This window comes from Parasteatoda tepidariorum, chromosome X1 (genome assembly GCF_043381705.1).
Source record: "Parasteatoda tepidariorum isolate YZ-2023 chromosome X1, CAS_Ptep_4.0, whole genome shotgun sequence".
In the NCBI taxonomy this organism is placed as follows: Eukaryota; Metazoa; Arthropoda; class Arachnida; order Araneae; family Theridiidae; genus Parasteatoda; species Parasteatoda tepidariorum.
In genome coordinates, this window is record NC_092214.1 from 57,802,871 (window position 1) to 57,829,204 (window position 26,334).

The 26,334-nt window shown below is 31.1% G+C and overlaps 1 long non-coding RNA gene across 1 annotated transcript in view; it reads left to right on the top strand.

The window, feature by feature from the left end:
- LOC107457481 (uncharacterized) overlaps window positions 1–22,609 on the top strand; it is a 40,690-nt gene extending 18,081 nt beyond the window's left edge. The window contains exons 5-7 of the long non-coding RNA XR_001585835.4: window positions 14,891–15,174; window positions 15,415–15,672; window positions 22,392–22,609. This is a non-coding gene — a long non-coding RNA (uncharacterized lncRNA). The remainder of the gene's footprint in view (window positions 1–14,890; window positions 15,175–15,414; window positions 15,673–22,391) is intronic.
- The last annotated feature ends 3,725 nt before the right edge of the window (window positions 22,610–26,334 follow it).

Genomic DNA, 26,334 nt, shown 5'->3' on the forward strand with positions numbered 1-26,334 from the left:
CTGTTCCGCAAGTTAATTTAAAAATTCGTGAATTGAAAGGCTTTTTTTATGATGTGGATATTAGTCACCTATCATCTTAAGTCCTTCACTCTCACCAACAGTTATGAATTTTTTTTTTTTTACTAGAAATGTATTTAACAGCATCTGTAGTTTTTTTTTATGTTACCTCCCTGATTACTGAACTATTATTGTTTAAGCTCACACCATGAATCACTGTTGAAATGAAAGATTGTTTGTCTTCTAATTTAGAAGTTCCTAATTTAGAAAAATAATTTTGTTTAAATGCTTGATATGAATAATAACGTTTTATACTTTCAGAAACTTAATTAAAATAATCTCTTGCATGAGTAAATTAAATAGATGAGTTAGCTATACAAATAATACACATAAAATATCAACTTTCAAATAAAAAGAAATCTTGGTTTATAGAGAATTTTGATAAGATATGAAAATATTGGTATTCATTAAATACTAATGTGATCATAGACATGATATTAGTATTTTAATTAATACCTGTTAATAACTAAAATTGGCATCCTATGGTTTTATGTGTTGTTAGCTGTTTAAGTATGTTTATAATTTTTATAGAAATTAAAAAAATTTAACTCAGCTTAGTGATTGATGAATTATTTTTTCCTTAACTCTTACAAAAGTCATTAAGTTCTATGCTTAAGGTAGTTAATATCAAATCTTTGGATTCCATAACCTCTTTCACTATATGCTTATTTGTTTCCATTTTCGAAGGTTGTTCAAAACTTGCTAAATTTAATCCTACACATAGTTTTTTATTTAATGAATTTTATTCGATTGAACATATATAAATGATTAACATAAATTATTTACAGATGCATGTCAGTAAAGCATTTACTATGTTATATTGCTAGGCATGTAAGTTTCAGAAAAAAAATATAAATTTTTTGTTAAATTCAACTTCATTTTGTTTGAATGCTGAAAATATATGTTATTATATTTTACCTTATGTGTAACAGCAAAATAATGTACAGTATGATAACTTCACTTTTATGCACTTGGGATTGGTATTAAATTATATTGCTTTATTAAGGTATGCAAGATTTAGTAAGGAAAAAAATCACAATTTTTTTATTTTATTACAATTTTACTGTATGGAATTTTAACAAAAAAATTATGTTTTTGTACAGTAATAATGTTTTTTAATATGTTTATTAGTTACCAGTTTTACTTGCATTGTATTCAGAGAATAATTGTTACTTGACTTGATTACTTGATGCGTGTGAATTATTGTAATCTGTTAGATTCGTAGATACATTTGTACCTATATTTATTCAAAATGATGTATGTTAAACTATTTGAGAATTGATTTATTGTGCATGTGTACCCATTTTTCGGCAATTTCCTTTTAATCTTCTACGTTTGGTGTAATTTCATTGGCACTAATTTTGTACTATGCCATAGCAGAATCAAGAATTGCAAAATTAAATTTTACCTGTAAAATTAAACTAACTTGTTCATTATTTGCACCTATAAGATAAAATTTTAGCTGTAAAACCAAACATTATTTGACATCAATTACAGTTCATGAAGATTAACTACTGCAGATCTATATCAAACCATGGGCCACAGACAGTAGTTTTTTAATGCATCTGTGTTCATTTTTTGGTAAATTTTACGCAGCAGACACTTTTTTCCATATTCTAAAAATAAAAAAATACTGTAGATCTATATCGAATCATTACCCCCTGGCAACTCTGTTGTTACTATTCTGCATAAAATTAAAAAAACGTGAAATTCCCCAAAATATAAAAATTCACCTGGAAGCTAAAAAGCATTTAATTTTCTTCTTAAATCCACATCTTTCAAAATGTCCCAATTGAAGACATCATGATCATAACAGCAAAATTGCAACAAAAAAACCCCTACAAAACTTAACGTAATAACATTAAGTTTATTGCTTTTTATTAGCTTAACAACTTCACCTTCCTGGCACATCATTAATTAAAAAAGGAAAGCTCTATTGGGTTTTCCTGTTTCACCGTAAACATTCTTTAAGCCATATTTCATACCTGCCAACTCTTCCGGATTTTCCGGAAGTTTTACGGATTTTCCTCCTTTTTCCATTTTTCCGGGTAAGAGCATAATCTTCCGGATTTGTCCCGAGTTTTTGGAAAAATAATAAAAACTCGCCAAATTTAGAGCTTTCGAGCCTTTTGCGGAGCGATGCTCTAAAATGTGCGCCGAAATTGTGTTGCAGGTTACCGTAGTAAGAAGAAACAACCTGTTCTTCGAAGAATTCGCCAACTCCGCTAAGGGTGTTACTGTGACGTCAGTTTATGAAGAAGCGCTCGCCTCTTCAGAGGAGTCCGTTGAATATAGGGGAGGGAAGGGGAAGGAAGACGGAGAGCTCTGCGCATTGGCGCCGGTTACAGGAACCGTCAGTTGTGTCGCTGTTTACTTTCGTTAGTAGCAAGGGGTATTGTTATGCTTGCCTGGTGTTTTCTTTTTTACGAAAATGAGCAAACATTATCTACAATCATTTAAGGAATCATACTGTAGTGATCTTCCTGGAATTTTGCGATCTCGAGATCGGGATAAATACGCATTTTGTAGCGTTTGCAGCTGCAACTTTATGATTTGTCACGGCAGAAAAATTATATTAATGATCACTTAAAATCCAAAAAGCATATTAAAAACGCTAAATGTGCATCTGGAAATTCCACAATAAGTAATTTTTTCGAAAAAGCAAGTGCTGATGATGATGCAATTAGAGCAGAGTTTCTGTTCACCAACTTTCTCATTGAGCATAATATACCACTGACAGCTGCCGATCATGCCGGAGCATTGTATAAAAAAATGTTTCCGAAGTCAGAATGTTTCCGAAGTAGCAAAAAAATATTCATGCGGGCGAACAAAAACTACTGCTATTGTAAGTGAGCTGTCTAAAAGTTTCAAAGAAGAAGTTGTTTGCAGTCTTCAGAAGTCTGTCTTTTCTCTAGCAATAGATGGAAGCAATGGCAATATGGATTCTAAGCTTTATCCCATTGTTGTGACTTACAACGTTGGTGAATCATCAGAAATTCAATCCAGGATTTTGTCCTTAGTGGAACTAAGTCTTGATTCGACTGGGAAAAACATATCCAACCTTATTTTGGATGAACTGGAGCATTTGAAGATACCTCTGACAAACTGCATAACATTTGGGTCAGATAATGCTGCAGTAATGTTAGGAAAAAAGAATGGTGTGATTTCTTTTCTCAAAGAAAAGCACGAAAATTTAGTTATAATGGGATGATTGTGCCATTTAATAAATTTGGCTACAGAAAAAGCAGCTGCAACATTGCCCATTGATGTTGACCAAACTTTAGTGGATATATTTTACTATCTAGAAAAAAGTTGTAAGAGGCAGGAGAAATTGAAGTTATTTCAAAATCTTCACAGTGAAGAAGTGAGGAAGATATTGAAGCACGTCTGCTCTCGATGGTTGTCCTTGGGGAGATTCTGTCCAGAGTAATCGATCAATGGGATGCATTATTGGCATATTTTCATGATAAAGTGAAATCAAAGACTTTAACATCTTCATCTTTGACTTTATTTAAAATCCCAAAAATGAGTGAAAAGGTGCTAAAGATAGAAAGCCAAAAAAGGCATTCAGAAAAAGAGGAAGGCACTTCTAATAAGAAGCTCAAAACAAATGAAGGAACCTCTAAAAATCTGAAAATGAACGAGTTTACTCCCAAAACTTCTGTCAGCAGAGAAGAAATTTTTTTTCATTTTTTATCTTCAGATTTAAACAAAGCTTATTGCTTATTTTTGTTAAGTGTAATAACGGATTTTGAAAAGCTCAGTACTATATTACAGTCATCTTCCCCATTGATGCATGTTTTGAATAATATGTTAACAAATTTCTCAAAGAAATTCAAATTTTTCAAAAAAGAAATATTTCTGAAATTCATTGAACCTGCTGTTATTAAAGGGCACGCCCTATTAGAAATCCAATATCATATTGAAGCTAATCAATTGTTGGATTCAAAACGATAGAACTAGTTAAAAAGTTGAATGAAAAAGAAAAAAAAAATTTTATTTGTCAGTAAGGAATTATTATGCTACCTCGTGTGATTATATCATAAAAAATTTCCCATTAATAACGATATCTTGATGAATGCTCAAGTTGCAGACTTAAAAAATATCGAAATCTCATCATTTGAAAAAGTAGCATATTTTGTTAAAAAGTTTCCTGGTCTTTTGATGATTAAAGAAGGAAAAACCAAAGAAGATGCATGGGACTGCCTCTAAAAACAGTTCACTGCATTGCAGATTGAAGATTCCTCCAACTTTAAAGGCAGCACCATAGATATGCAATTAAATGGCCTGAGTACTGTTACTGACTACAGCGGACAACTTAAATTTGATCGAATATCGAGAGTGTTGTTGGGAATCACTTGCGTACCCCATAGCAATGTGGAGTGCGAAAGAATATTTAGTGTTGTGAAGAAAAATAAAACACAGTTTCGGTCATCTATGTCTACAAAAACTCTCAGAAATATTCTTACAATGAAGTGTTACAAACAAACAAATTGTTTTGATAATAAGTTTAGTGCTGATGTTTTGAAAAAGGCTAAACGTGCCACTTCATCAATAGTGAAAATTTAGATTTTAAAAAAAAATTTTTTTTTTCAAATAATCTTGCTTAAATGTCTTACATCTGCTTTTCATGCTTACCCTTCATTTTTAGAGCTTGATATTAATTTTTTTTAAAAATTTCATGCATTGCTACATAATTTTATTGTAATACTTTTAACTTAATTAACCTTTTCTGAAATTATTAAAGCAATTAGATAATAAAATAATATAAAATAAAAGGAAAACTTATTAATCTAAATAAAAACAGCACTTGAAAATTATCTAACCGAAACAATAGTTAAAAAAGGCACTAACATAAATATTAGAACCCGGAACAAGACAAGATCAACGAAATTAAAATAAAAAATAAATAAAAAAAACTAATGACAAAATTTATGAATAAAAAGAATTAATTTATTGAGTACGAAATTTATCGGGAAAAGAAGAAAAAGATCAAACGTAGTGGAATCAGAAAAACAAAACTGCAATCTGCTTCATAAAATAATTGCTTGTTTAAATTAATAAACAATTCCCCTTTTATTTTTTTTATAAAAACTCGATTTTTAACGAAACCAGATGTGATTCCTCATCAAGAAAAACTTGCAAATGATACCACACTTCCAAAGAATCAGAATTTTTTCAAAAGAAAAATATTTTATTTTTAGTAATCGATGTCAAATAGATAAATATCTTTTTCTCTTTCATCTTCTGTTCATTGATATGCATGTGCAACGCATTTTCCCCACCCCCTCGTAAATCAAAGGGAAAACAAAATCAACATGCCACTCCTTCGAGTTTGATTGACAACCTAAAGGAGAAAATAAAATATTTGTCCCTTCCCTGCCTCCTCTGGATCTAAAGATCTTCAAAGTCACGGAAGTAATGACGTTTCTCTGGGTAAACGGGAAGGGGAATTGACCCCTTCCTCACATTTTCCTCTAATCAACTTCAAGGATGAGTCCAATTGGTGCTTTTTTTCATAATCGTTCCGGTTTAAAATGGCGGGAAAACTGAACAAAATTTCCCCAGTTTTCTGATTTCCCGGTTAACTGGATACCGGATAAATGGTTCTATACTGTAATAATAACACAATTAAAAAAACCGCAAAAATTCAAACTTAAAATACACTTTTGACTCAAAATTACTTTACAAAACCTAGTTAGTATGGAAGTCCAAAGTGTAAACATAGAAAGTATTGTTTTCTCTTCTGCTGTGTCACATCCTGGAGGAAGATTTATCACAGCTTAGAGGAAGAGGGTTTTTCAGTTAAATCTGTTCTTTGTAGAGTTATTAGTTTTTTAAGTTAATTTTTGTGTTTAGAGTTTATTTTATTTTCAATAAATTTAGCCCTTAAAATAGTTGTACAGTATGTCTTTGAATTGAATGCTCTTTCTTTGCAGTTTAAAAGATGTCTGCAGCTTAATAAGTTAGTTTTCTTTTTCAAGACTGGTTAGGGGCCAAGGACATTTTAGATGGGGGCAGTGAGCTATGTGTATTGATAATTTGAAGAACTGGAAGAGAAAATGTTACTGCTGCCTGAAGGCTTTAACTTATTAAGTCATCAAAATTGGGATAGGTGGAAGATAGACATTAAAATTTTTGTATCGAATAAAGACTGTTGAAAATTTATGGAAGGAAAAAACGAGTTAGTTTTAGCTACCAATATTTATAGGGTGTCCGCACACCTGGAAAGTCATGAAAAATCATGGAAGTCGTGAATTTTGGTATTGAACCGAATATGTCATGATTTTAACTATTTTTTTAAAAAAAATCGTGGAAAGTCATGGATTTAGGTCGCCAAAAAATTTTATTTTTGAAATGGAATTACCCCCTCCAATTTTTTGGTGTACTTCTGTGATTTCAGAATTATTATAATTATTTTTTTTTTTTATCAATTTAAAATTCTAGCTGAAGCAAGCCAGTCATTGTCAAATTTTTTTAAATTCAGAAATAAGAACAGAAAAATCAGGAGTATTTCTTTTCTTTCGGATGAACAAAAAAAGTATCTTTAGAAAGTATTCTGCAGAAAAGTAACTAATTATTTGCTTTGTATTTTTTTCAGCTATTTTATTGCTTCAGCTCTTTCTTTACACTATTTTTTTAAATTTAAAATCTATAAACATGAAGATGCAGAGTGTAATAGTTTTGTTTATACCTATCATTTCAATTAATGTCATTATAATGCTTTTATAAATTTATTGTTGTGTTTTTGTTCAAGAAAATAGTAACTTCGTGAAGTCATGAAAAATTCTTAAAATTAGTCATGGAAAGTCATGAATTTGAAAATCTAAAATGTAGCAAATACCTTGTATTTAAAAACGAGAATTTATATTAAGAAGAGATAAATTATTTTTCTAATTGTATTATGTAATTAAGCCAGAGACCACCTATTCACAAATGTTTAGATGGGAAGAAAGCGTGAGACAGAGATTCGTTCAACAATTTGAGCAAAAGCAAGAGCTTGGCTTATTCAAATACTCGATGAGTTTTTTAGTATAAAATATCAGGCAAATGATAATATAGATATTTTTATTGCTATACTTCAAACAGAAGTGAAAAAGCTTAGTAAAGTGAATCAATTGTTTCAAGGCTTCCAATCAATAAGGCATCTACCACCTGAATTTTCAGGTATAGTTCAGTTAATTTATTATTGGAAAGATAAAGATTTAATTATTGATAAAATTGCTAAAGAACTGATAAGTGAAGAAAGCAGACTTACACAAGTGAATGCTGATTTTAGTTCAGAGGTTAGTGCTTTTAATATTTCTTCTACAATTAACGATGTTGTAGAAAAATATGGAGACTGAAAAAAATCTTAAGTAATGGCAGAAAATGACAGAAAAGTCCTTGATCCATGTCGTCACTGTCACTATATCACTGGTATGAAGTTATTTAGTTGCAAATTGCAGAAATTTAAAGTCAAAGTGGAATTAACAGGAAAAAAAATTCAATGATCAGTCTATCATTGAAATTCTGTGTGTTAATTGACTTATATATTGCACTCTGTGGAGGTTGGTGAAACTATGATTAGGAACAATGATAGAATTTGGTTTTTGAATTCAGTTGCAACTGCACATTTCTGTAAAAACAAAATTTTAATATCAAGTTATGAAGAAACTAATAATGTAAACATCGATTTCTTTGTTGGGGATTCTTCTTCTTAGGTACTAGGAAAAAAGGCTGTTGTTAAATTTTCAGTAAAACTGGATGAAATAAGAAATGTAACTTTAACAAATGTCTACAACCCAATCATTTGCAAAAACCTAATATCTAATGTAGAAAAAACCTGATACCTAACTTATAGGATTACCTTATATAAAATTGTGAGACTTGCCCCATTGCCACATCCAATAGGACATCATCTTAAATCAGTTCCAAGTGGTACTTCTCAGCCACTAGAAGTAGTATATATGGGTACCCATGGTCCAATGTTGAAATCTTTAAAAGAAGGAAATAGGTATTTTTTGGTAATTATAGATGTTTACAGTCGTGTAGTAGTTTTATACCTTATGAGGAATGAAAATGAAGCATCCAGGAAATTCAAGAATCATCATGCAAGGATGGGAAAATTTAAAATGCATTAAGAGGGACAATGATGGTGAGTTCTACAATAATCAATTTGAACAATGTTTAGAAGAGCCAGAAGTTTGTGCTTAGCAAACCAATTATAGACCAAAAGGAAACTATGTCTGTGAAAGATTTAATAAAACTGCTCTGGATGCCATTAAATCTATGTTAAAAGATAGTAACACGAAAGAAGTATGGTGGTATGTTTTGTTCATACATGGTACAGAATTTCAAGAAAAGAAAAAAAAACTCTGTATGAAATGCTATATGGGAAAGAACCGCCAGTTATAAATTTTAAAATATTTGGATATAAGACTTATGTTGGAGCATTTAAACAAAAAAGAAATAAATTTCAAATGCTTGCCAAAGAAGGTATAATGCTATGTTTTACTTTTTCACTCGAGAGTTATCGTATCTATTTTTCTGAAGATAGTAAATTTATAGAAACGAAAAATGTTAAATTCTATGAAAATGACTGTGCAACCAATGTCTTTCTGAACCCAAGTAGAAAACCATCAAGAAGAGCAAAATAGGATGAAAGAGAAGATTCAGATGGTGAAGATATTATTCATAGGCCAGAATTCGACTCAATTTGTAGTCATGAAAGCATCAAGAAGGTATAAGATTTAAAATTGTTAGGAAAAGCAACTAAGCAATCAGAGGAATCTAGAAATGATATTTATTCTTTCATAGAAGGGTCTAAAAACTGATTTAGGTCATCATATGACATTGAGAAATATGGTGACAGTCATGGAATAAAGTTTGAAAAATATATTTCTTATTTTAGTGGTAGGAATGAATACCTGGGTATTCGTTCTTACTTCTTAATTTCAATCAGGAATTAAATTGGCATAGTACAAGTGGTCCTCGTTAAACTGTTCTACCGTAAAGTGCTCGACTTCGCGTGCAGGTCGTCGGTTTACCGAAGCGGTGGTGCCATCCCCTCTGCAGAGGATCAAAATTGTAATGGCATGTCTTCGGATCATCCTCAGGGATGTTTCCCAGACAGTCGCCAATAGCCCATTGTGCAGCTCTAGTGCGACGTAAATGGACAAATCAAATCAAAATCAAGCATAGTACAAGAAGGTGAAGAAGCAAATTAAATTGAGTACTGTATTCCAAAAAGCAACTAAGAAGAAGCTGAGGCAAGAAACTATGAAGAAAAGAAAAATACTGTGGAAGAAGAAATTGAAATGATGAAGAAAAGAGAAATGTGATCATTAGTAGAGAAGTTATAAAGTGCTAGGTAGTAGATGGGTATACTATCTAAAAACAAATCAAATAAAATTGTGAGGCATAAAGCAAGACTTGTCACGCAGGGATTTAAGCAACAACATGGTGTTGGCTATTATAAAGTGTAGAGTCCTGTGGTAAATTTTTCTCTCATAAGACCATTTTTTGCTATTTTTGTAGGCTTAATGAACTGGGTTCATTGTCAAGTTGACGTGAAAATTGCATATTTGTGTGTAGACTTGACAGAAGAAATTTATATGGCTCTACCTGGAGGTTTTGTAGAAGATTCATCAGATGTGTGTGAATTAAAAAGGCAATATGGATTATATCAAATAGGATGTGAGTGGTGCACTGAAGTAACTAGTGTATTTCACGAAATAAAGCTTATAAAATTGTATTTATGCAAAGGACTGTTCACAGAAGATGATATCCTGATATTTGGAAGAAGTTAAGAAAACATGCATCTGTGGAAACATCCTATTGTGTAGAAAGCCTTTAATCAGAAGTTTTTCGATTTTTTGCCATGGAGACTGATTATATCTCTATCCAAGTCAGCCAAAAAGTTAATGTGGTTAAAATATGTGCCAACTGATAAAAAAACTCAAATTGGACTTATCACACTGTGAATTGTTTTATGATAACAGTGCTGCTATTGATTTTCCTAATCAGAAGTTCAGAACTCTCAAAGCTAATACATTGAGGTATGTTACCATTTTGTGAGACAATATGTTAATGACAAATTCTTTGAATTGTCTCTTGAATTGTTGAACTCTTTGAAATGTTACAGCTTTGAAACAGTACAAAAGATTTTTTCTTGAAACCAATGATTAAAGAAAATATAAGATAATTTTGTAAAAAATTTATTTAAGGACTGATTTACTCAAGATCAAATTAAGTTTTTTTTTTAATTCTTAAAAAATACTAAGTTATAATTATGTGTATGACATATATATATANTTTGTATATATATATATATATAGGTACAGTAAGGGAAAGGCGGCAAATGTTGGAAAATAATTCATAGTGTAAACAAATAGATCGACAGTGTTTTCTCTTCTCTGTCACTTTATGGAGGAAGTGGGTTTTTGTTGTTTTTTAGTTAGTTATGTTCATCGTATAGTGGTCTACAGTTTGTTAAATGTAGTTTTTGTCTTTATGCATAGAACTTTATCTTTATAGTTTTAAAAGATGTCTGCAACTTGATAAATTAGTTTTCTTTTTACTAGAATTAGGCCTACCAAAACATTCACATGGTATCTGTGCACCTGGAAATTCATGGTAAGTCATGAATTTCAGTATTGAACAAAATTTGTAATTAAATGTAATGATTTTTACTATTTTTAAGAAAAATTCATGGAAAATCATGGATTCAGGTCTCCGAAAAATCTAATTTTTAAAATGGAATCCCCCTCCCCCCAATTTAATCCTGTTCCAAATATCTGAATTCCTAACAAAATCATCACTCAGTCATATTTTATTAGAATATAAAATGATTTTATCATGTTTTTTAAAAATTATGGTTTTCTTTCAAAAAATGAAAGAAAAAACATAATTTCTATATCGAATTATCTTTTAAACTTCTGACATTTAAAAATTTATTTATTTTTTTTTTTTAATTTTATCAATTTAAAATTCTAGTTGAACCAAACCAGCCATTGGCTAATTGTTTAAATTCCGAAATGAGAACAGAAAAATCAGGAGTATTTCTTTCCTTTCTGATGAACAAGAAAAATATCTTTAGAATATAATTCGGCAGAAAAAAAAAAGGAAAAAATTATTTGCTTTTGTATTTTTTCAGCTATTTTATTGTTTCAACTCTTTCTTTACTCTGTTTTTTAAATTTAAAATCTATAAATATGAAGATGCAGAGTATAACAGTTTTGGGTATACCTATCATTTTAATTAACATTATTATAATGCTTTTTTTAATTTATTGTTGCGTTTTTGTGGGAGACAATAGTAACTTCGTTAAGTCATGAAAAATTCTTGGAATTAGTCATGGAAAATCATGAAAAGTTATGAATTTGAAAATCTAAAATGTCGCAGATACCCTGCATTCATTCCATATAAAAAGAAAAAAACTTCAAACTAAATTCTATTCTAAAACCAAAATTTAATAATTAATTTTTCATAGAAAATTTTACATAGAAATACAAAGCAGCAATTAAAAATTCAACCCATCAATACTCTTCTCCCTTCTGAGCAAATGAAAATCAGTTTGATATATTATCATATCCTCAAATATCTACTTCCAATGCAATCTCATCTTTCTGATCTGCACAATTGCATAAGGGTCATATTGTTGAAAATATTTTGTCTAATCAGTCTGATTTTTTCTCATTATGCTTTTTCCCAACCTCCCAGTTTTACAAGTTTTGAGTTTCAGTGCAGATGGTTTAAAATGATGATTGTTTCTAACTCCAAGTCTTATCAACTCCAAATTTTTGTCATTGTAGTGAATCAAATATTTTAAACTCAAAATTGAAAACTATTTAAATATAAAATTAAATTTTTTATTAGAAAAAGAAAGATTTTTTAATTTAAATTTAGCTTTTGTTACAAGATCAGAAATCCAAACTTTTGAAAACCTCCAAGTTTAAAGAATTCAAAACTTCAAGTACTGATTATAATGAAACAAATGTTTGAAACCCAGAACTTGAAACTCAATCTAAATCTGAAATTAATTATAAAAATAATTGAATTTCACTAATGTATATAACTAGTGCTGACTAATGAAAATCTAGATGATACAATGAAATGAACAATGGCATGATGCAATGCATTTAAATTTCAGGTTTTAGAAATTTGAATAGTCTCTAGTACTTGGAGTTTTCAAAGTTGAATCTCTGCTCTTGTAACTGAAACTTAATACAAATTCTAGAATCTTGAACTAGAAGGGAAAAGAGAAAAAATATCAAATATTGAATTTCAGATTTAAATATGGGTTTCAGATATTTGTTTAGTAGTTTGATGTTTGATTGGGTAGTAGATGTAGTTTTTAGTACTTGGTTGTTTTCAAAGTTTGAAGTACCTGAAATTGATATTTCAAAATTTGAATCTATGATCTTGTAATAAACTAAATTCAAATTGTTGAATCTTGAACTGAAATTGAAACGCAAAAATACAGAAACTGAAACTTAGTGTTTTACTTCTTGTTAGTTGACACAGTGTTTCACTTCTTGTTAGTCGACACTAATGTTCTCACTTCTCATTGGTTCTATCTCATTCAACAAGCCTATATAAACACACTGCAAACACCATTTAAAGGCTATAATGTGTATCTAGTGTAAACTTATTATTGGCAATTTTGATGAAGCATTGTATATAATATATGTCAATATTTGCATTGAATATAAAGTTGAACTGATAACATCATATTGGCAAATAAATCTTTGAATAAGCGTTGAATGTTAAACATTACTCAACTCTAATAGATCGACATCCTTACTTTTCTTGTTTATATCTTGCGAGCAGTGAGCGTTTTAAATTAGCTTTGTTAAATAAAAGAATTCTAAATTTTTCAATTTTGAATTTTATCTTTAAAAAATGGAAAACACTAATGGGTAAATATGTTTTTTCAATTATTTTTATTGCTTGTTTTTAAGATCGATACATTTTGTCATAAAAGAAATTCCAAACTGAAAATATCATTACTCCTTCTTCAGAAATAGCTTTCGAATATTGTTAAATATATATTAATGATAATAATTGTATAGTTTAAACACATATTTTAAATAAATTATTCCCGATGTTTTGCGATCAAAAGTAAATTGCTTAAACTCAGAATTCAAAGTTGAATTAAGGGAATGCAATTGCAACCCTATTTTAAAATTGCAAAAGTCTATAAAATATTTCTTATATTAGAATATTATTTTCCTTTTTTGTGGGAATGTATCTTCATTTAGTTATAAACAAAATAAGTTTTGTTCATTAATGATTTTTCTGTACATCTTAACTGAATACTTTAATATTTTAGTTGGAATTCATGAAGCACTGATATTCTCTGCTTTTGTTTATAGATGTATTGCATATTTAATGATCTTAATTATTTGTATAAAATTTAATGATCTTAATATCAATGTATGGATTGAATTCTTTCTCAGATGTTAGCACTATAAAGATATATCTGTATTGTGATCTGTTATGCCAATCACAAACATTGAAGTGCCAAATGAAATGTAAACTTGTCAAATTTTTAAAAAAATATATATGAAGAGGTTTGCTTGGAAGAATGTGTTAGCTACGAGTTATACCCTTCAAGTTCGTCACCTTGTGTGATTTTTTTTTCTTTCTTTCTATTGTCTCGCTGGCGCTTGTCCAGAAGCTGTCGAGAATGCAGCAATTTTTGTCGTGATATGAAAATTTTCCAAAGTATCTCGTGATAAGCACGTATATATTTCGGATTTCGAATTTTATACTTTTGTGTGTGTTGGTTTATTTCAAATAAATGCGTAATGAAACTAAAGTGGTGTATTATAAATTAGTATTTTTCTTTGATATTCTGAAATTAGTATTCGCAGTAGTAGTTGTAGTTGCATTAAAATAATTTTTTCTCTCAGATAATGGAATCAATAATACAAAATATTGCCACAATAAGAAAGATTTCTCTTTTAATTTTCAAGTGAATTATCCAATTATTTTCAAAAATTAGATAACAAATAATTTAGCACAACCGCAAAAATTAAGCTATTTTTTTTTTAATCAGAGGTATAAAGTAAGTAGAATATATGATGGTAACAAAGAGTAAACAAGTCTTTTCTATTTGACCATATTCAAATACTGAAATCAGCTCTTTTCCTAGATATTTTCAGCTTTTTTAATTTTCATAGCAGCAATAAAACCTAATTCGCCAATGTATAGGAAAGGATTCTGGTGTACACAGACTATCGATGATACATATCGATAATATCTTAATCATTTTCAAAAAGTTTTAAAAAACATGATAATGCTTGTAATATACATAATGATAGCTATTAAATACGATATTATTCTGAGTGACTAAAAATTTTATTTGGGTAAACAAAATATAGTTTGTAATAACCAAATGAAATAGTTATATTGATTCTATATAGACAAAATAAAAGTGTATGCAGATTTTTAAATTTAATATTTGAACCAAATTTACTTTCTATTTACTATGTATGTATGTTTGAAAATTGTTCAAGAGTAATATTAATTAACAAATTTTTTTTTGTTGACAAATCTGTGATCAATAACTACTTTTTATATCCGTATAACTTTGAGAAAAATCATTTTCAAATTTCCATTTTAAATTCATTTCATTTTGAAAAATCTTATATAAGTTTTAGTAATTGAAACAGTACATTTAAAAAAAAAAATTGAAAATAAGAAAATTAATAAATGCTTTTCATTTTTAAATTAATTATATTAAAATTTGGCTGATTTTTATTAGGCATTTACTGTAATTCAATAGCAAACTTATGAATTTTCGTTTAAAGTTTCATAGCATTGACGAAATTTATAATTTTTATAGAAACCTATAAGGCTGCTGATGCAGTTTTGAAAGAATATCTGGTAAGATGCAATATAGAAGTGTTTTCTGAAGAAGAATTGCGTCCCGCAATCATCCCTGCCTCCAGTCCCCAAGCCTCCTACATCCTCTCCTCTACTCCACCAGCTCCAAAAATAGTTAACGTCAGGCTGATATGCCATCTTTCTCTGCTGAGAGGACTAATGAAAGTCCTCTCACAATGAAAGAGGCGAGTGTAGTTTGCTTTCAATAAGTGTTCAGTGCACAAGTTGTGCTAAAAAATGAAGGTATTTTAAATTTTACTGACTTACATTTTACTTTGACTTAAATTTTAGGTTTTTTTTTTAATAGAACACCATCCACCAAAAAATAATATTCCTGTTTTATGATTTATTGTCAACAAAAAAATGTCCTACATCATTTATACTTTAAAATCTTTGTATAATCTAAAATTTCTAAAGAAGGTAAATCAGTAGCTGATAATGTTCAGTCGAATCTTTATTTAAAATTCTATTTCATTTTATCAGGTTCTTATAGTGCAATGATCTCAAATATGCGTAAGCTTATGGAGGAGGTAGCAATGTTGCGCCAAGATACTGACTGTTTTTCCCAAGCGCTGCATGTTCAACGTCCAGACAATGAAAAGACAGAGGACTTCCAGCTTATGGAGGCTGCATGTTCAACGTCCAGACACTGAAAAGACAGAGGACTTCCAACTTATTGAGGCTGGAGAAATGCAATTGCTGGAGGTTGAGCTCGAGTCTAATGAGAAGTTATCCAAAATGGTGAGATTTCTGTTTTCTCAAAGAATTGTGTTTTGCATTAATATTCTTTGCTTAGAGTTCAGGTGATTCAGCTCTTTTAATTTTTAAAAATGAATAAGGGTAAATTTGTTTCACATAAATAAAGGTTTATTAAAAGCTGAGTAAAGATTGAGTTTGAAATACTAGTCTTATTTGGAATATTGTGTGTGATTCTTGGGGTATCAACAACTTGTTTACTGCAAACATGTATGTCAAATAATTTTTTAAAGGTTAGCTAAACCCTGTTGTTCTTTATCCAGAAAGATATAAACTAAATATAATTATTAATAACAAATTAAATTAACAAGTAATTTGTCTTTGCTTTTTATTTGTGAATTATCTGTGTAAGGTATTAAAATAAAAAGATAAATGCCATTCATTGCATCACTCTTTTATGCTGAAATAATGTGAATAAAAAAACTTCTGAATTATTTGTCAAGACAAAAAAAAATTCACATAAGTTCTAGTCATGTTAAACTAAAAACCCTTTTTTTTTTAAATAATTCAAAATCGTGTATTGTATATAATACCTTGGATTGTATTTAATATCTCTGATATGTTTTAAGAATTGTGAAACTTAAATTTGTTGCATCATTGTTGTAAAAAAAAAGATACATAACTTTCATCAAAATTTAGTTCATTTTTTAGATGTGAACCCATGATATTGATAGTTTTGCACATCAGATCTTATATAGTATGTCCGTAAAGGCATGCCCTTTCGGTCGATTACCAGTCAAAAGATCACCATCACTTTACAAACACACTGCATTTCTTTAACATGTTGTATATTTTTTAATTACGGAACTGTTTTTTTGTTTTTTTTATCATTAGTTCTGATTTGTGCAAAACTCTTACAATCGAGACTACTGCATGTAAAGTTGCCTGTGATTACTTAAATTATGTACAGTATAAGGGGTCTGGTTTATTTAGGTTTAGTTTAACTTATTTAGGTTTAGTTCTGAACTTATTATCTTGAAAACTAGATTTTTATAGAATCCCTTTCAGTTTGAGCTATACAGAGTATACTGTATTTTACTTTCCTTTTCTTAACTTGCTAAGCAGTAATATATAATTTGGTTAGTCGTCCCGCCCAAGGATATGGGCACTCGACTGTTACAATGCAATAAAATACAATGTGACAACTGCAATAAAATACAATAAATACAGCTACAAAAAATAAATAAATAAAAAATAACTATGACATTAGAGTATAGATGATTTCGTTACAAGAAAGACAGCTGAAGTCCAAGGCATGAAAAGAAGAACTCTTCGAAAGAGGACGGTTTGATGGTTAAAAGCAATTAGAAAATGTATAATTGATAGCCAAATTACAACAAAATCAATTTAAAAATTAATCAAATATAAAAATAGGTATACAAAGCAACAATTAATATCAAAATATCCAGGGCAATTCAGGATCCAATAAATAAAAAAAGCAAAAGCACCAAAAATAAAAGCATCAGTACCCAAAATCATTAAAAAGGTTAAAAATAGGAATAGAATAGTCTAAGCAACAGAGAGGTGTAAGTCCAATATTTAATCTGATGAGTTAAAATACTTATGGGATGGTAAACAAGGGGTCCATGAGGTCGTTTGGGGATATTATGTTTCGACACAGTAGTTAATGATATTTCTCATGGTTTGCTTTTGTCTCTCTGTTCTGCACCATGACATCAAGTCTCCCTGGTTTTTAAAAGCGGTGCCACGGAGTGTTGTAAATTTATTGCATTCCGTTAGTAAATGTTTGATGGTTTGGCATTTGCCGCAATATTTGCAGCTTGATGTCTTTTTAAATAGTCTAGCTTGATGTACACCACCAAACACTCTGTGCCCTGTGTAAAACTGATTGAGATAGAAATCACTTATAAGTCTTTTAGTACTTACTTGTGGGAAAAGCTGTAAGTATGTCGACCATTATTCGACGTATCCCACTTCTGTTACCAAAGTTTTTTGCTGTTGCTCTGAGAAGTTTTCTTAATTCGGCTCTAGTAATGTGGTAGTTCATATCCACCCGATCGAACTCCGTGCCCATTTTAGCTAAAGTATCTGCCTCCTTGTTGCCCTCATTCCCCATGTGTGCCCTAATTCAATTTAACATGTGTCCTTTACCTATATTATGCTAGATCTCTTCAACTTGTTTATTTGAGGGCACGGGGTTTTCGAGTGAGTTCAACGAGGAGCGAGAATCCGTTTAAATTGTTGCCAAATAGATGTTGTTTTCATTTAGCCAATTGATAGCTAGTTTAATGGCCTGCAGCTCGGCTGGGTAAATACTTGACTCGTTGTTAAGTCTAGTACAATTTTTATAGACAGTCGAACCATTTAACTTGACAACATATCCACACCCCACTCTTTTTTTTTTTTTTTTTTTTTTTTTTTTTTTTTTTNTTTTTTTTTTTTTTTTTTTTTGTTACCCGTGTTATTATTGAGTATTTCTCTCTTACTGCCATCGGTGTATATTTCATAACCCAGACCCGTCGGTGGGCTGAATCCCCATTCTATTGCCCTGAATTCAACTGGATTTGTGTATGGTATTGTATTCGGGTCGTACAATTTTATGGTTGGGCTATCAAAGTCTGGATCCAGGGTGGTACTGCTACTATTGTATTAGGCCATTTAAGTGTCCTTACAAAGTTATCCTTTCTTATCTTAATATCTATTGGTAAGGTGCGGGCGAGAATTTGTAGTGCCTCTGTGCTTACAGTACAGCAGCATTTTGTGATATTTATTAAGCATAGTCGTTGTATGGATGACAGACGATTATTTATTTTTACTGTTGGTTTATACCAGACTACTGAGTCATGCATTATAATTTTCTCCACTGCCTGTAAGTAGATTGTTTGCAATATTGTTGGTTTTAGGCCCCGTGTTGCTCTTGAGCAATGACTAAGTTTATGGTAGATTGTATTTACTTTCTTCTTAACGTCTTCAAGGTGTGGGATCCAGCTTAACCTGGGGTCTAGGGTTATGCCTAAGTATTTCAAATTGCACTCGTTCTTTATGTAAGCTGTTGTAGTGTTACGCATTTGATAAATAAATTTTAATAAATTTTTTGTTTTTTGGAAAAGTAATTGTTTTTGTTTTGTCAGGTTCGAATTCAAAATTTGTGGTTTTCGGCCAATGTCGTCAGTAATTCGACCATTTCGGTGCCTAGTTTGTTGATTTTGTATAGTATTGAGTTCTTCATAAGAAGAAAAACATGATCAGCGAACGCCAGCAGTTTAAAATGTGGTTCAATAGGAATGCTAAAAATAGTGTTGATTAAAATTAGCCAAAGTATCGGACCCAGTGAGGAGCCCTGCAGTACCCCCATGTTTGTCGGCATATCAAGAGCAGTATCATTAAAGTTAAAGATGATGAATCGTTGTTTAAAAAGCTAAAATCTAGTTTTAAGATCTGGTCACCCGGGTCAAGTTTATTAAGTATTAAGCTCAGTTTTGAGTATATAACAATTTGCGTTATTGAAGGCGTTTTTAATGCCCCTGGCGTTTTTCCGTATGTTTACCCTCAAGTTTAGCTATGTTGATATAATTGACCACTTCTTTCAGGGCATCTTCTGTTCCTCGTCCCTTTCTGAATCCAAATTGTTGATTGTCCAGTAGTTTGTTGCTTTCCAAATAAAATACTAGTCTTTGCGTGATCAGTTTGTCCAGTATTTTGCCCCAGACCGGTAGTAATGATATTGGTCGGTGGTTTTGGGGATGGGCAGGATCTCTATTTTTCTTTTGTATGAGGCAGATTTTAACTTTCTTCCATGATGTTGGGAAGTGGCCTAAGGTTAAGCATTTATTTATAAGAGTAGTAAACCATTTTTTATCAGCATAGAATAAGTCATGGATGACCTCTGCTGTTATTCCATCACATCCTGGGGCTTTCCCTCTCTTCTGTGTCTTGATGTCGCTCTCTATCTCGGCCTCTATAAATTCTTCGGTAGTGCTGTTTTTCTGCTTTACTTCTATATCTTGAATAGGCGTGAATGGAAAGTGATAACTTAATATGTTTATTATCGATTTCTTAAAGTTTGTCGAGACATCGCCATTTTGCAGCTTAGTAAGAACACCTGGTGTCTTTCTGTCATCTATGTTTCTGGCAATTTTGTATGGTTTGCCGAATGTAAAATTATCTGTGAGTTTGATTATGTAATTTTCGATAGCCTCTCTTTTTTCAATTTGGATTAGTCGTTTGTATGTTGCAGATGTTTGTTTATATTTGATATTTGAGTGGTTTCTAATTTCCTCTTCCTGCGGACCTTGATAGTGTCTTCTTGCTGCCCTTACTTTTTTCCTCATTATATTAAGCTGTGTAGTCCACCAAAAGTTCTTCACACCTGTTCTCGGTTTATGTTTCCTTTCACTATTACTGCAGACTGTTTGTATATCAATGGTGCTTTGTTCTATGAATTTGTCAAGTTCATCCTCACTGGTGATATTAATTGGATTAGTGTTTTTGGTAATGTCAGTCAGCCCAATTCTTAATTTAAACCAGTCCAACCGACAGTACCTGAAGATTTGAATGGGTTGCTTAGCGTAGTTATAGTCTGTGTGGGTATATTTTATTCTATATTTTATTCTAGAATAAATAAGTTTTGAAGCTTTCAATCCTATGTAAATGATAAATATCAGTAAAAAGATTTTTTTTTAGCTTTCACATGGTTATTTTCAATTCTCGATTAAATTTTAGTGTGACAAATTATGGCAGCATATAGTACTACGCTGTTCGAATTATCTCGAGTTTGCAGAGTTTGACCTGTTTAGCACGCCCGAATTAACTCAAACGCTGAAGTTAGGGGTTAACAATTTGAAAAAAATATCCCATATATCATCTTATATTACCAAATTCGACATATAAATTCTATTTTTTCCTACACAGTGATGAAATTATGAAAACATTACAGATTTTACAAATTCACTGGCTGATTCCTGTGCATTTTTTCATGCGTCAGTGGAAAAGAGGTTTCTCTGTTACTAAAACAATCAGCATAAGCAACATGAAAAAAGAATGTTAAGAATTATTGTACTCTCAAGAAAAAATTAAAACGTCATCATTCGTGAAATGATTACATTTCATAAGGATGCAAATAAAGATAAAAAAAATTAAAATGCAATGCCCAAAATGAATCTCAACGAAAAGAATATGCAAGCAAAGCCTGATAGACATTCTAACCTAGAAAGAACTTCCCCCTTTACAATCGATGAAAACAGTATCTCATACAAGAAACAAAGTTCACAAAATGTAATAAAATCTGTTCCATACCTGATAGAAGCAGGACACAAAGTTTTTTTTTTTAATTGCTTCAAAAAACTTGGCCAAAAAGATAACTTTAAAGAGAGATTCAATTTTATTGTTCTCTAGTTAGTAATTTTCATCGATGAAATAAAGAAATTAAATATATTATTTTGTAGACATCTAATTTAATTTAGCAATATTCATTAATGATGTAACTCTTATGTTGACAAATAATCAACTTTAAATGTTTATTGTTTTATTACGACTATAAGCCGTTTTCAAATGACAAGAAAATATTACAGAGTTCGCAAGTAAAAATTAAAATATAATTTTGCTATTAAGTTTGATATTAAATTGCAAATGAAGAAATGAAAAATAACTAAATAAAAAAATTTAAAGCAATAGACATTTTTAATTCTAAAATCCAAAACATTTAAATGTTTGAGGTAAAATTTTTGTTACTTTTTTATTATTGATTTCTTAAAAATAAACTTTTAGTTCGTTTTTAAAACATTCCATGCAATTTTACTTTGAATAGATTATACATCTTATTATTAAATACTCATTCTGAAATATTCATTTTAATTAATAGTGGCCCTATTTCAATACAAGTCATAAGTTTACGAACACTTTTGGAAGCCACCATATATATAAAAATTTATTGATATAAAATTACCTTGAATAGTTTTATTTTGATTAATGAAAATGTATTAAATAATACTTGAGCAAGGCTTTTGTGCCCATTCTGTATTTGCCATTTAGTACACTTTGAGAAAAAACCGCTTTAAGTAAGATATTAAGAGAAAAAAATTTATTCTATAAAAACATATATATATAATAGTGTGTTTATTAGCTTTAAAATGAGGAAATTCGAAGTCAATATTCTGTTTCAACACATAGCCCGATATCTTACCTTAATATTGACAATATTAAGGTAAGGTAGTTCGTCAACACATAGTTCGTTTATCTAAGCATATTATTTTATATATATGTCTTAATTTTTTAAAAATTTATGTTGTACTAAAACATTAAAAAATAAATTTCGCCAAATTGTTAGAATAACATTTTAAATAATATACTTTATAATATTGGCACTTTTCTGGTACGTATCATACACTTCATAAGAAAAAATCATGCTGACCTGGAAATTTTAAGATTTTTACCTGGAAAAATCCGAAACCTGATTTGAGTGACCACCCTGATTATTCAGAACAATGATTGTATGGGATTGATTCAAGGCCTGTGAAGGCATATTACCTGCCATTAATTTAAAAAAAATTGAATTCACTTCAAGAAGTCTGTTAGTAAATCTCTATTAGTATATTTATATATCTCATAATTTAATAACTCATTTGTTTAGAGTATTAAAGTGAAGTAATTCTTCTTTCTTTCAGCATAAACTTTTATTATAACTGTCTTGTTAAAAATAGAATTATGATTTTGCTCATACTGAACTAATCAAATGTTTATTATAGTGGCAGTCTGGCAGAACCCAGCAACGAAAATTGCAAAACAAGCTGATGTTGAACTTTTTGTGAAGAGCTGGCTGAGGACTGCTGCTGATAGAAATGGAGGAAGGAATAAAAGAAAAAATGTTGTAAAATAGATATTTTTGTTACTGCTGTAATTTTGTGTAATTATAGTAGTTGTGTATATGATTAGTTGTGTTGATGAATAAAATTATGTACCTTAACAAGTATTTTGACTACTTTTTTCAAATGAAAATTTACATTTCAGCTGAATATATTGTGTTTTATATATGTTGTAAAATTAGATCAATTAGTCATGTAGATTAAAATTTTTAAATTTCATTTTTGTACGCATGTATACTGAGAACAATTTGCAGAGTTTAGATTTGTTTTGTATGTCAGTTACTTTATGTCTTATTTATAGGTTGTAAAATTAGATCAATTAGTCGTGTAGATTAAAACTTTTAAATTTCATTTTTGTACGTATGTATACTGAGAACAATTTGCAGAGTTTAGATTTGTTTTGTATGTCAGTTACTTTATGTCTTATTTATAGGTTATCAATTTTATATTTGCATTTGATAAACTTGTGTAGTTTGTTGTATAGCATTCCTGGTAGAATTTGAAATACTTTTTTTTATGTATATTAGAATAATCTTAAGATAGCATTTTTAATGAGGAATATATTAATCATAAATTAATGCTGAGGTAACAAAGTATTAATATTGAGCAATCACATATTTTGACTACTTAAAAAATTTGAATATGTAGGGCAGCGAGGCTAATTAGGTAAGGCTGCTTCAATTCAGCATTTCTTACGATTTCTATCTTAATAAAATGACTGAGAGCATGTGCTTGAAATAAATTGTAAAAACAAGTACTCATAACTCTAGATTCAGTTCATAAATTTTTTTATTATTAAGGTCCTAGGATAAAAATGGAATCTAAAAAAATTTCTGATCCCCCCTCATCTAAATATAGACTGGTCAATGACCTCTGTATCCAGATTACGGAATGGTGGGTGAAATCGGATTGCTGGCCTTCAAGCATAGGTTAAGCTTTGAACAGGTACTGGTCACCGTCAAAAAGTGGTGGGCTTGTGATGACTACTTTCCAGTTGCTGGCTCCTATACAGCTGGCCGTCCACTGGCCTGCACTGTTGTGTCAGCAGAAGGCCAGCCATTCACTTTAGTACAGTTAGAAGTGACTGCATCAGTGTACCTGCCTAGCACTTTAGCTGCTGGCTACAAGAACTTTTCCACTGTTTTGCCTGCTGATTTGTTTTTGCTGGGATTTGATAAAGTTTTAAATCTACCTATGAAGACCTTCATTAATTTCCCTATTCTTATTTATTTTCATGTACAATATTGAGTCATCCCTGATGATTTTTATTGGATAATATGCCCACTTATTAACTTTTTTTTTATTTCTTGATTTCAAAGACCACAAGTATCTTGATTACATGATGAATGGGTAAAGGGCCAGAATGGCCAAACTACTATGACTGAATTTGGGGCAGTTTTACTTTTTTAGCTAAGTTTTACTGCACTTCCTTACTGTTTACTAAGTTTTACTTTACTACTTAACTGACTTTATTACTTACTATTTAAAATGTGCTCTCTGAAAGGATGCCCATTTAAAAATGTCTTACAAGTTCATTCCTGATGTGACTATAGACAACTATACAAATTTTGAATGTGATCCAGAAACAATCTCATTCTCAACATGTATCTCTATGACAAAGTTTATTGATTATTTATGTACTTTGAAAGCAAACACTGTGAAAGAACCTATGAAATTTAAGATCATGAACTGTAAGTTGCGTAAGTAACAAAATCTTTTTATTGCTTCATTGGTAAATTACTAAACTATTTTGACTATGAAAGCAGTTAGTAACAGAAAAAACATATTAAGCAAGGTAGCTTCAGGTAAGCATTGATTAAGTTTTCATTCTTAATTGAAGGTTAAAGAATGTGAGTTTTTACTATGTAAGAAAGGAAGCAATTTGTGTTCAGAGGGGTTTTTGTTAAAAACAAAAAAAATCCTATGATGTCGTATGCCATTAAGACAACAACAACATCTTAGATTTTTTGTTGTTGTCTTATGCCATTAAGGCAAGGGGTGCACTTCTTGTTTTCCAGTTACGCCATCTACGGCCAAGAATTAAACTTCTGTCGCACACATACATCACAGCCCATTTATAGGGGGACCCATTAATTCATCCACAGATCTTAATTTTGATTTGAACCAAAAAATTATCAATCTCGGATTCAGTACCTGGAAGTATGATTTGTTATAGGAACATGGAGGACTTTGTGACCTGACAGGTTTAACGTGCATCAGTCACCATTTACTACATGTCTTCGGCCGGCAAGGGTCGAACTCACGACCTCTTGGATATGGACAAAATCTTAAGATAAAAATTCAATATAAAAATAAAAAAAACTTTATCTACTACATTAGAGGTGATAACCTTTTTTAAAAAGACAGCCCTCAGATTTTTGCTGGTATTTTGGCCTCTGTACCTCTCTGTATTTTGACTATCAATTTGCTTAACGTGCTTGTATTTCCGGCTGTCAGCTGTAGGTCATGCGTTGATTTCATGCCGATTACCATCAAAAGGTCGTACGTAAATGCTTTGACGCCGTTGGCGACTTCGCAATTACTTGTTTTCTGGCGGCATGCACTGCCGATTTGGGGACATTCCCTTTTGTTGATAAAGATGAATGTACACGCGTGTCTACCCAGCTCTTTAGCTACTTGCTGCAATAAAGTTACCAGTGCAGGATCGGCGAATTGTTTTAGCTGGAGTGATTCCCATTCTTTTTATTGCTCAAGTTTAAACAAAAATTTGTCCCGCAGTGGACTGATCGTTAAGACACGGTTCCCAGCAGATCACCGAAGTCAAGCATCACTGGCTGCAGTCAGTGTGCGGGTGGGTGACCACTTGGATCAGTCTGCGTAGGGACCGAGGGTGTGCGGTATTGGTCCTCGTTAAGCTGTGCTACCGTAAAGTGCTCGACTTCGCGCGCAGGTCGTCGGGCTACCGAAGCGGGGTTGCCATCCCCTCCGCAGAGGATCAGAATTATGATGGCATGTCTTCGGATCATCCTCCGGGATGTTTCCCAGACCGTCGCCAATAGCCCATTGTGCAGTTCTAGTGCGACGTATATTAACAACAACAATAAACAAAAATTTATTCGTTTCTTATGAAAATACATTTACAAAAAGTAATTTAGTTATGTTAGGAAGATAAAAATCATTGTATGTATGAGTTACAACAGTTATGAATGTATTATGAATGATAACATTCTTAACAAGCAACGTCCAGAAAATTTTTTTAAGTGGTATTAAAGAATTTTTTTCATTAAGGCCCCAAAATCGTAAAGTTTGAGTCTTCTGGCTTGTAGAATAAATGCACTATCACGATTCACATTTTTTGCACAAATAAGCTAAGAGCGGAACTAAACCCTCTTTTTTTAATTCTTTTTTTTTCTTTTGTATATAGCCAGGAGTCTTTTAAAAACCAGTGATAAAACTGGATAGATCTTAGCCGTAACAATTCCCATAGTAACCAAATTGCACTTCCGCTTACTTATTCTAATCAGTTCTATTGTTGTTTTTGTTCATTTACGTCGCACTAGAGCTGCACAATGGGCTATTGGCGACGGTCCGGGAAACATCCCTGAGGATGATCCGAGGACATGCCATCGCAATTTTGATCCTCGGCAGAGGGGATGGCACCCCGCTTCGGTAGCCCGACGACCTGCACACGATGTCGAGCACTTTACGGTAGAACAGTTTAAGGAGGACCAATACCGCACACCTTCGGTCCCTACGCAGGCTGATCCTAGTGGTCACCCACCCGCATACTGAGCGCAACCAGTGATGCTTGACTTCGGTGATCTGCTGGGAACCGTGTCTTAACGATCAGTCCACTGCAGGACTA